General features: G+C 40.8%; 1 protein-coding gene across 7 annotated transcripts in view; it reads right to left on the bottom strand.

Moving 5' to 3' along the window:
* GRIP1 (glutamate receptor interacting protein 1) overlaps positions 1 to 12,855 on the bottom strand; it is a 308,504-nt gene that overhangs the window by 23,769 nt on the left and 271,880 nt on the right. The window lies entirely within an intron of this gene.

Raw genomic sequence — 12,855 nt, 5'->3', positions numbered from 1 at the left:
AGTAATATAAACCCAAGGAAAGCAGAACATTAATAAAATCAGTTATCAACAACTTCCACCTATCTACCATTGAGGTTATAGGTAATAGTAGTATATGCAGTTCACTTGATGTAGAAATGAAATACAGAAAATGAAGAGCTATGAGAAATTGTGCTTTCCCAGTACATGTGAATATAGTGAAGCTGGTGTGAAATTAAGACATGTTGAGGCCTGAAGATATACCAAGTTTGAGTCTCCATGTTATTCTGTCCTTTCAAGTTGTTTTTGATTTACGGTGAGCTTAACACAACACTATCATGGGGTTTTCTTGGTAAGATTTGTTAAAAGAGGGCTGGCTATTGCCTTCTCCTGAAGCTGAGAGAATGTGGTTTGCCTCAGATCACCCACTGGGTTTCCACAGCTGAGTGGGGATTCAAACCCTAGACTCCAGAGTCATTGTACAATGTCCAGATCACTACACCACACTGGTTTTCTCAAGAGTCCTCATAGTATGACTAAAATACTGAAATGTTGTAACATAGACATGTTTTATTTTTTTTAATAATTTTTTTTATTTTTGGACCCCCCCCCCCCAATTTACTTAGTTTGCACATAAATGAGCCAGTGAATGTAAGATACATATAAATGACATATTACTTTCTATTCAGTGGGTTAGTACTCTTTTTAAATGTACATTTTTCTTTCTTGCAAGGAAAGTGCAGCATGCAAACCATATATGAGGGATGGGTATCAATTTATGTGAACTTTTAAAAATAAGACACAGGGGCCATTCAGGGGCTACCTTTTATCCCGGATCAGGAACCGAATTATGCACGCGAAGTTCATATTCGCCCCAAAACTCCCACAAGCGAATCCGAGGGAGGGCAGAGGGAACTGGAGAAAGGGTGCCAAGAGTGATGGAGGAGGAGGATGATGATGAAGGAGCCAGGGGGAAAGAAGGGGGCCATGGAGGGCAATCTGTAATGGAGCAGGAGGAGGAGAAGGAAGGAGCAGGACGAAGGGTCAAGTTCAGGGAAGGGAATTAGGTCAGAGGGAGGGAACAGAACAGAGCAAGCCTCCCTCTCACACCAGTCAGCTTTCTCTCTCTTTTTTATTTTTAAAATTATTTTTGACAGACTATGTGCATGTTTTTTTGCTACAGGTAGACAGATATATAGATATAATGTGCCTGCCTAACTGTTCACTTTCCCTTTCATTTCCTTGCTTCCAGTAGCAAGGCACTTTGCAAAAGGCTTTTGTTCTATGCGAATGCTACAATGCAAATGTTACAGACATTTCTCTTTCCTATTTGGCAAATTGATACAGAATGCTTTTGCTACTGTTTCTAAGGATTTCAGGGGTAGCTGAGGGAAAGCAAATGATGCATGGCATCCTTTTCTGGCATTCCGAGGTGAGGAATTAATTATTAGTATTATTATTGTTATTATTACATGTGTATGAGACACTCTGGGATGGCAAGGAAGGAGGATGCAGGATGCAGAGATGGCATTAGATTGCATTTTGGGGTTGAAAACGGGGCCAAGGGAAGATCCATAACCTGCAGTGACCCAAATACCCACAACACACACACACACACACACACACAGAGGACGTTTTTAAATTTGACAAAAAAAAGGGGGTGGGAAGCACACTTCTGATTGCCCAATGGGTGCAGGAAACGTTACCTATGATGAACGCGGAACTAAATTTGATTGACAGCAAAGGCGCCTTCATTTTAAACCGATTTTTCTGCAGGAGCTTAGAAGGCATTCAGGGTTAAAATACCCCGACTGAGGTAGTGAGCATTTGCTTCCGGAGGGGTGGGGGGGGGGGGGGAGCAAATCTTCCCAGTTCCTTCCAGCGCAAAAAAGTCAGTATGAATGGGGCCACAGAATGCCATTGTTTTAGGAAAACAACAATGGTCTATATGCATAGAAAATTAAATTCTAAAGAAGGATCTAGGTGTCTTACTAGATCACAAGCTAAACATAAGACAACAGTTTGATGTAACAGCCAAAAAAAAAAAGCCAATGCAATTCAGGATTGTATCAACAGGAATATAGGGTCCAGATTAAGGAAAGGGGTTCTACCATTCTATGATGCTTTGGTTAGACCTAACTTACTGTGAAGTTTATCGCACGGGGCCTAAACCGGTCCCCAGTGCGTTCTAACGGGGGCGAGCGGGCGCTTGCATGGAACGCGATGGGCACCGGATGGGGCCTAAAACGCGACTTTATCGCACAGGGGAACGCCGCCGCCGCACGTTCCCATTACGTCCCAATTCTGTTCCAGAGGGCACCATTTCTGGGGACTGTTTCAAAGCGTCCCCAGAAATGGCGCTCTCTGGAACAGAATTGGGATGGAATGGGAACGCGCGGCGGCGTTCCCCCATGTGATAAAGTCGTATTTTGGGCCCCATCTGGTGCCCATCGTGTTCCATGCACGCGCCCGCTCACCGTTAGAACGCACTGGGGACCGGTTTAGGCCCCGTGCGATAAACTCTACAGACTATTCTTGGGCACCACATTTCAAGAAGCATATTGACAATCTGGAATACTTCCACATACAGTAAGGGTGACCAAGATGATCAAATGTAGAGAAATCTTGTAGCGGCTGTGAGATTGAAAGAAAGAAGTTGGTAGCATGAGCTTTTGTAGACAAAAGTCTACTTCCTCAGACACATTTACATGCATCTTAAATGCACTGGAGGAAGTAAACTTTACTCTACGAAAGCTCATGTTGCCAACTTCTTTCTTTCAGTTAGTCTGAAAGGTGCTACAAGATCTCTCTACATACTAATTCTACAAACTAACACAGCTATATTTTGAATACTATCAAGGTGATCAAAGGTCTGGAAACCCAGCCTTATGAGGATTAATTTAGAGAGACCCATTTGTTTAGCTTGGGCTGAATTGACACGACAGCTGTATCCCAGCTCCACTGCATTGTATCCCTGCCATGGTTTGACCACTTTATTATCACACACTCCTGTTTTAATACAAACTGAAATTGTATTAATCCTCTTTTGCATATCCTCCTACGCTCAGGAGGCCATCAGCAACAGAACATTACACAGATTAACATGGGAATCACTCCTCCTCACCCAGGGTCACACAATATATATACACATACCCACTCTCTTCAGATTAGCATTCTCTGAAGATATCAGCCACAGATGCTGGCAAAACATCAGGAATAAACTCTTATAGAACATGGCCACATAGCCTGAAAAACCCACAAAAAACTGAAATTGGTTTGGAAAGCCACACAGGGCCCTCCTCCATTACATAGCCACAATGTGCAAGTGGGTGTTTCTACTGGGTGTATGTCTATCACACGACAGAAGCAGCTGCAGGGTGCTTTTTAAAAAAAATTACAGCAACATATGCATATATTTGGATATTTGCTTAATTAAATAATGTCTGTTTTCCCTTCATTGTTTCCATAAAGTGAAGCCCATAGAGAGGGAGGAGGTGAAAAGCTGACCTGTAAATGTGTGCATTGTTGTTGTTATGTGTCTTCAAGCAATTTCTGACTTATGGTGATCCTAAGGTGGACCTATCACAGAGTTTTCTTGGCAAGTTTCTTCACAGAGCTTTTGCTGTGAGCATGTGACTTGCCCAAGGTCACCCAGTGGGTTTCCATGGCTGAACCAGGATTTGAACCTGGTCTCCCAGTGTCCTAGCCCAACACTCAAACCACGACATCACAGAGGCATGGAAACAAATGAAAACAAGAAAAGACAAGACAACACCACCTCTTGCTAATTCCAATACAAACACGGAAGCTACCTTTCAGTGGTGGGAGTGACCACTTGACCTAGGTTACTACCAACCAACCCGGCCCATCCTTCTCCCACCTCCAATTGCACCACCATCTCAATATGGGGATCAAACACATATTTTAAAATACCAGTTGTTCCCCAAAACAGTGGAGTAAACTGGAGGTTTTTAAAAATTGCCTTAAAGCCCTCAGGCATTGAAAAGAAGGCACTGGAAGGAGGAGAATGTCATATGTTTCAACAGGACTGAGATTGAGAAAAGGGAGCTCATCGCACCCACTTTTGTATCTGTTTTGGGCATAGGCAGGGAACGTGCATGGCCAAGTGAAAATGGAGTTCATCACATGCTAAACTGTCCTCAAGGCATCCCCATGCCATCGCCAACCCTAACCCATTCCCCGCTGAGCAAAATTCACAGGCCTCTCCCGGCTGAGGGATGGGTTAGGGTTGGCGATGACATGGGGATGCCTTGAGGACAGTTTAGCATCACTCAGCTACACATGTTCTCTACCCGTGCCCAGAATGGATACAAAAGTCTGTGTGATAAGCTCCAAGGATGCACTATTTAGCCTGTGCAGATTAAGCCTTGGAGGAGAGAAGATTGAGAAATGACATGATAGCTATCTTTAAATATCTGAAAGATGTCATATAGGAGCAAATTTGTTTTCTGCTGCTCCAAAGGCTAGAACATAAACCAATGGATTCAAATGACAAGAAAAGAGATTCCACCTAAACATTAGGAAGAACCTCTTGACTGTAGGAGTTGTTTACAATATCACAGAGGGTGGTGGACTTTCCTTCTTTGGAGGTCATTAAACGGAAGCTGGATGGGCATTTTTCAGGAATGCTTCAGCTGTGTATTTCTGCATGACAGGGATGGAATAGATGGCCGTCACAGTCCCTTTCAGTTCTATAACTGCATGATTCTCTGATATTGGAAGCAATATTTTATTCTGTATGGTAAAGATATCCTCCTTAACAATGTAAGTGGAGAGAAGAGATTTTTTTTCCTGCATGGACATCTTTATGAGTGGGAAGTTAGTAGAGTTAATGTGTTTAATGAGTTGTTAATAAGTTAAAATCTAATTCAATTACATTTACATTAGAAGGAGATAATCAACTACAATCTTTATATGAAATTGCTATTAAAATTTAGGTTAAATGCCTGCACTAAAAGCCTTACCAGAATGAAGATGAAAAATACCATCCATGATTTTCTTCCCATACACCCTACCCTTAGTCCCTGTTTTCTGCTTTGGAGAGAAGGAAACAGATACATAAATTTTTCAAAATGCCATTTCTCATCCATCCTACCAAAAAACCTCTTGTTTTCCCTTTCTTTATCCCTTATAATCTCATCTCTTCCCCGCAACCCTTCTCTTAGTTTATTAATTCCCATAAGTATTCCAGAAAAAAACCCAGCGTTATGTATTTCAAAAATCAGTTTCATGGGACAGATGAGGCACTTCTATGTGATGTTTGGTGGAGAATACAGGTGGACCATTGGCATGCCAAACACACACACACACACACACACACACACACACACACTTTCCAAGCTGTCCTGACTGTTTGTTGGTTTAAAATCATTTAACCTTAGAGTTAATTAAACTATTATCTTCTACTTATAAACAAAAATAAGTGATCTGCATCTTGTCACCAAAAACACTTTAATTCTTCAACCATGAGGAACTAATAACAAACAAGAAGTAGTTTTGCAAAAATCGAAGATAATCTTTGGGTATAGAATGAGCTGGGAAATGCATTTTAAAAAACATTGTTTAGAACTATCTCTCATTTAAATAATTATTAATTTAATTCTGGACAATGCTAAAATTCAAATTATGTCAATTCACTTATGTCAATTAAAAAATAAATTTAATGAAAATGCTTTTTTACATTTGAAATGCTATCTCATTGATTTAAGTTAATTACTTCCTATTCCTGAATTTAGCTTAGGATTCAAATGAATGTTTATTGATTTGCAAAGTGGATCACATGAACAAAATTCATGCATTTAATTTTTTAAAAATTGGAATTGTTAGAAACTAACAATTAGCTATTCTTTTCTTTATGGAATTTAAACACTTATCTCTTCCACCAGCATTTTAGCTCTGGTTCTATTCAAGTTGCTAGTTGACTCCTTGAATTTTTCTCTATAATGTTTTTGCCTAACATTGTAATCCCTATTTTAGGAGGTTTGTGATGTATGGTTTATTATTCTTTTCAAGTTTTGATGTTGAGATAAAATTTTGAGTACAAAAACTGTTTTAAATGGGGCAGTCTGTACAACTCACCTAGACCAAGATAGTCATTCTGTAGTGGGGAAGTGAAGTGTGTAAGGTCCACTATGTCACCATCTTAGCAAGACATTCTACATAAAGGATCAGGAATATGGAAGATTCATAATCCTGAGTCTGCCTTTAAGACTCCACAGTCCTTGCTTAAGTCAGAACAGATACTGTAGATAAGGCAGAGATAATGAGTTCTGTGAGGATGCAACTTCGTACCTCTGTCTTACCCATCTAAATAGTAGTAAGAGGCACACACATTCCCACTTGCCACTGATGATCCTCTGACATGTAAACATGTGAATTGGAAAATGCAGTATCTGGATTTGAGGTATGGTAACTTTGGTAAACTTCAGATGTAACAGCAGAAGCAATGATATGAGGACTGCTTTCCTATAGGTATATGTCACTACATTTTTATTACATTCAAACCAACAGCATCAGAAGAAGTAGATCAAGACTACGAAAGCTTATGCTACAACTTCTTCTACATAGTCTTGAAGGTGCCACCAGATTCCTTTCCACACTGATGTTCCAGACTAACATGGTTGTGTCTCTGAATTCAAGCAAAATGTAAAGTAATACTAAAGGCCTCCATGTAAGTAGAGCTAGTAAGGTAGCCTTTCTCATTTGATCAGCAATCCTGATCTCAGCCAGGTGGCAATTGCATGTGCATGTGCACATGCACACACACACACACACACACACACACACACACACACACAAACCTGGACTACTGCCGGGATAGAGGTGGGATCGAAAACTCAAAGCTCAGTGGCCAAGCAGTAGGCAGCCCGTATAAGCAACCTGGGCTTCTTCCATAGCTTTTAAAAAGTGAGATTTCCCCATTCATGAAAAGCTGTGGGAGAAGCCCAGAGAAACCAGGTTTGCATACAGGGCAATGTGATAGGATCTGTCTTTGAGTTTTAGATCCCGCATCTATTCTAGCAGGACTTCGCTGTGCGATAATCTACTAGGACACAAAGCAATTGATTCAAACAACATGAAAAGAGATTCCACCTTAACGTTAGGAAGAACTTCCTGAGGGTAAGAGATATTTACAAGTGGAACACACTCTCTCAGAGAGTGGTGCAGTCTCCTTCTTTGGAGGTCTTTAAACAGAGGCTGGTAGGAGATTGGAGTTGATGGCTCTTGTGGTCTCTTCCAATTCTATGTGTCTGTGATTATATAACTGGCCCAGTCCATGTGGTATCATTTCTTTAAACATTGCAGCACTATAAGATGATCTCATTGAAAAGCTGTATGTAAATGGGTCAATATCTAACGTAGTGATGGGTAACTTTAAACAGTCCTGTGAATAATATTTCACCTCCAAGATCCATTACAGAAATGCTCAAAATATCACATCTGGAAATCCAGATTTTAATTATTTTACTGTTAGATTTTGAGTGTGTGAGGTGGGATTACACCCAGCTATAAATGATCTTTTCAGAAGTTTTGCCATAATTATATAAATAAAATTAAGTTCTATCTGCTTATCTCTTTGTCCCCACATCAACGGCTGAATGGATTTCCACCAAATTTGAAAGGGATGTTTGGGTTAGTCTGACAACCTGTTAGCTATGTGCTGTACATGAAATTCAGCTGGGGTAATTCATACAGAGTTGTGTATTTGGTGGCTAATCTGAAAGGACTTGTTCTAGTACTGTATAGAGCAATTGAGACTGATGAGCAATTAAATAATGATTGAGCAACCAAAGATATAGGCAAAGATCCTTCAGAGCAGCTGGAACTGAATGGCCACAACTCCTAACAAATTTTCCAAGTAATGCTGAATACTACAAGCTAATATTAAATAGCTCACATCAGTGCTGATCCCTTTGAATGTAGGAAAGCTAAAAGCAAGGAGCAGTAGAGATAAAACTGAAGCCATGTCTATTCTGCTGTGGTCCATACCAGTTGGTCTGAACTGCAGGACCAGTCCTGGAGTTGTCTAATACTGAAATCTTCTCAGTGATCTGACAAGAGCTGGATCTTTCAAGTCTAGGCAGAATGCTTTCATCAGTCACTTATTAAGAAGTTCCATCTGGGACTTTGTGGGCAATTATTTCTAAATAAAGGAAAAAGAGCAGATTAGAGGTTCTAGGCAAATCTCACTCAAAAAAAAAAAGGAAAGAAAGAAAGAAAGAAAGAAAGAAAGGTAGTCCTAGGTTATTCTCCTTTTTAACCCAATATCATGCATAGAAATAACTTGTATTATTTTTTCTTTCATCTTTACCCATGGATAGATAAGGACTTATCCTTTATGGCTTCATGTACACTACAGAGTTAAAGCAGTTTAATACAGCTTTAACTGTCATGACTCAATGCTATGGAATTCTGGGATTTTTAGCTTTGTCAGATATTTATCCTTCTCTATCAGAGCACTCTGGTGCCACAACAAACTACAAATCAATGATTCCATAGGTTGGAGATATGACAGTTGAAGTTGTGTCAAACGGTATTAATTCTGCAGGGCGGCAGCGGTGTTTTCCTCTAGCCTAGCTGCATTTTGCCCTTCAGAAAATTCAGATGTGGGGGGACTGATGCAGTGTTTCTTTTTTCCTTCTCTCACTCTTTTATGGGAATTTTGCCCTGAGAAGGTATTTTTGAACTGTTTTTTTTTAAAATTCAGCCTGATTTCCTCTGAACCTAAGCAGGAAATCCCATCTCACTCTTTCTCTTCCTTGGTAACCAACTCCACACATTCTGCTTTTAGTTTCTCCTCCTTCACTAAGGCCCCATTAACACTATGAAAATCACCCTGTATGAATCCTGGGTAATTCCTTGGTATTCACACTTGCCTCAAATGCACTCAGTGCACTTTTGGGGGGGGGGGGCTACGAAAAACCCACATAACCCACAATATTCAATACTGGGTTTTCCCCTATGTTTTCCTGAAAGATCTTCATTGATCTGCATATTTGGCAGTGTGAATACACCTCCGAATGAATTCAGATCGATCTGTATCACTCAAGAGAATGGAGGGGAATCCATTTTATCCAACAACAATGTCACGTGTGAATATCACAAGGGTTAAAATGACTCAGAGAGATTTGCAAAACCAAAATGTAATGGGAAAAACAATCCCGATATGCATCAGTGTGGTGATCTGCATCTCCTCAGGAGAAAAAACTGAGTGTGAATGCCCCTTTAGATTCTTCTGGCATGTCTGGCAACATGCGGCTCGAACAGCAAGTCTTCCTAGAACCAGACTCACATTACTTTCTTTGATGTCTGCTCAGTCTGTTTCTCACTATTGAAGTGCCACAGCCAAGAGATTACTGTACATAGAAAACAGCTTTTGCGGCACTCACTGCACACCACCACCTCCACCCCATAGCTGTCCTGTCCTCCACCAGTCTCTTTTCATTCACGGAGAAACTGCTCAAGTCTGCAATCACACAAATCTGCATATGCAAAGTCACTCCTGGGATAATTGTGCGACTGCCAGACACATGGTGCTAATGTCCCCTCCTCCCCATGTCACCCCTCCTCTTCACCTTAATTACCTTTTAGGGTGAAGCATCCAAATTACCTTTTAAATTTTACACTAATTATTTTCTTTCTTTTTTTAAAAAAATTGTTCGGGGCTGCAGAGGGAAAACCAACAACAACAAAAACCCTAAAGGCATGCTAGATAGGGCATTAGGCAGGATTAAGGAAGTGTTCAGGAAGAGAATATGATGGGGGAAGCAGGGCTGGTTGCATGGGTGTGAGAGGTGTGGTGATGGCTACCTAAAAGTGATAAGTTCCCATTTTTTATTAAAAGCTTGACTGCTGTGAGAATGGGATTGCATGCAGTAGGGGAGTTTATCAGACAAGGGAAATTGGAAGTAAATCCAATGGCAATCTGAACGCAATCATGGGGTTTCACATTATTGTGTGATAGACTACCACACGTAATTTTGGGCAATGGCAAGCTATTTTCGGGCAATGGGAGGTCAGTTTGAATGCAATTTGAATTCATGTAAATTCGCTGAACTAGCGAATTCATGTGAATGCATTCTGGCCCCACTTTCTTTTCATTCGAAATTAAGAGAAATTCCTCCCACGTGATAAACTCCAATGTCCTCAGACAACAGGATATGACATTGCAGAATAAATGGATTTTGAGGCAGGGTTGCCACACTAATTACTTACATTCCTTTAAAAAAAGATTTCAGTCCTCTTGGAGTTCTTTTCAAAATCAACTTATAGCATCCATTAATGGACAAGTAATTTTCTGGAGTATTTATTATTGATATAAACTATAGAGAAATAGCCATTTATGATTACTTGAATCTGTCATTGTACCCAAATTTAAATGGTATCATCTGCACATAATAAATGGATTACATTTTGCAGTTCTTAATTGTAAGTCATGTAGTAACATACAATTCACCCGGCAGATAAAATAAATGTTTTTAATCTATTTAACATATTAATTTAGCACTAGAATTAAGAAGCTGGTAATTATTAACTGCTATAATTTACACTAAAAGATACATTATCAGGGCTTGTAATCACCAGAAAGCCATGTATGCTGTTTCACTACAAGCACAGATTTGGATGGATCATAATATTTACTAGACTGGAAGCAAACGAATAGATTAAGGGTCATGGAATCATATGAGATAGGCTTTAATTTATGTAGCGCTCTGGTGCTTGAGCATTTGCCTTTTAGACTGAAAACCATTCTGATTATAATATGGAATGCACAAAATGTCTTCAGAGGTTTTTGCACCAAAGCCAGCTGTCAGGCAGTAACATTTTTAACTTGAGAGAATCTTAATCTTAATGTACATAAATCCTATTATGAGGTTTTGAACTAGGGCATAGCTGAAGAAAATGAAGTACTTATTTCTCCAACAAAACTGGGGATTTGGAATGCAAAAAGAGGTGCCTTTCTCTTTTTCACTATGTCCTGGAGACAGAATTATTGTAACCCTTGCTAAAAAGAGCTGTTGTTAATAAAACAACAAAAGTCATACCTTATGTACATTTTAATGATGATAAGAGTCTGTGTCATGGATGTAGAAGAAACTAACCCTTGTAATGGGGATAACTAGGCATCAGACTTGTGGGGCCTACTTTTGTTTTTGTCTCCTATAACTCCCATTAAAGGTATACAGCCAACGTCTGAATTATAGCCAATTGCAAAACAAAACAAAACAAAGTTGTAGGTGGGTGGATGGATGTGTATAGTAAGTTTGGCACCCATCACGAGGCAGATGGGACTTAGAGCCATTAGCATCTGTCTAGTGGAATGGAAAAGGTTAATTCATATTTAGCAGCTTTGCTAGATACTGTACTTTGGTCCAACTTGGTAGTTCAAGGCTGGGAATGGACCAGTGAAGTGTACTTCTTACTGTTACAAACCTGCCTGAATAGTTCCTATATCTTTAGAATAGGAAACAAGCCATGCCTGTGCATGCTTCTTTTCTCTGGCCCTCTCCAGACGGGCCCTTTGCGGCCATGACATGCTAGGGTTGCACACGCCCCACAACCCTAACATGTTGTGCACGCGCCGCTGTTACGCAGTGCCTTACACACGGCACGTGTAACCGTTGCGTTGCAACTGCGCAGCTTCCATATGGAGCTGTGCAGCTGTGACGAACTTTGGTGCTTTATGGCACAGCAAAAAGGAGCTGCTTTTTTGAGCTCTTATTCTGCTGCGCGGCTGCACCATGCAATTTGTATGCTGCAGCGCAGCTGTGCAGCAGAGAGAGGCACCGAGGAGGCACCTCTTCTGGGCGGTCTGTACACCACCTTTGTTCACCTGTGCACTGTGTGGCCCTTGATTATATGTTGTCCATTAACCTCACACTGTGTAGGGTTCACTCCACCCCAGGGGCCCTGTTTACTCAGCCACAACTGGATTGCTGGTCATGGGGTAGTATGAATAGAATTGTTTAGGGGCCCAAATTCACCACTGGCCAAATGGACTCCATCAGCAAAAGGGCTGGAATGCTGCATCTGCTGCATCACCTACCACCAACAAGCGTATCTTATAGCAGTAATGTGTGTCAATTATAGATGACAAAGGAAATCTTTGGGAGGCACGGAACAACAGCTAGGTCCAGCTCAGAGCAATGGGTCGGGTGGGAGAAGCTATATATTTAGGTAACATTGAGCTTGGGCTTCTAGTTCAAATGCTTGACTCAGGAATTAGACGTTTTATAATCAGAACTGGTTCTAAATATCCAGAATATCTCACAATCCTTTCACATAAAATGTAATTTTGGTTTCCCTCTCCCCCAACTCCAGCTTTCTTACCAGTAACAGCCCAAGCTCTCCCATGGAAAGGCCATACCATTGCACAACTAGCAATACAACACCCTGTCACCACAGATGGAAACCATATCTGTAGAAGCAACATTTAAAAAATGCCTATGGTGTAACACTGCCACCATGCCTGTGGGAAGGCCAGTGGTTACTAAAGAAATTGCCTATGCTGCAACACTGGTAATTTTCAGAGTCATCCACCTCGGGACCACGTGCTCAGGAAGCAGCTAGCTTGCAGAGCTCGATGCTTGCAATGGCAATGTGGAGTTTTGGCTGCCATGGCCTTTGCAACTTCTTGACATGGGGTGGCAGAAAGAGTGGGGGACTTCAAGTCTCAAACTATATAATCCCAAAGCTCTGGGAAACTGTGCATATCAGAGAAGCCAGAGCTCTGCTAGGATTGGACAAGCAGCAGCAAATTTACTATGTGAGTGCTTACCCATCTGAGACAATTACCTTGCTCAGGTTAATGGCGTGGCTGGCACTTGTACCATTGCACCAAAACTTTTTCTTGCTATTTTAAAATTATTTTGAATT

The sequence above is a fragment of the Sceloporus undulatus genome, chromosome 5 (assembly GCF_019175285.1).
Source record: "Sceloporus undulatus isolate JIND9_A2432 ecotype Alabama chromosome 5, SceUnd_v1.1, whole genome shotgun sequence".
Taxonomy (NCBI): Eukaryota; Metazoa; Chordata; class Lepidosauria; order Squamata; family Phrynosomatidae; genus Sceloporus; species Sceloporus undulatus.
The sequence above is the reverse complement of the archived record's forward strand: the minus strand, read 5'-3'. Positions and strand labels throughout refer to the sequence as shown.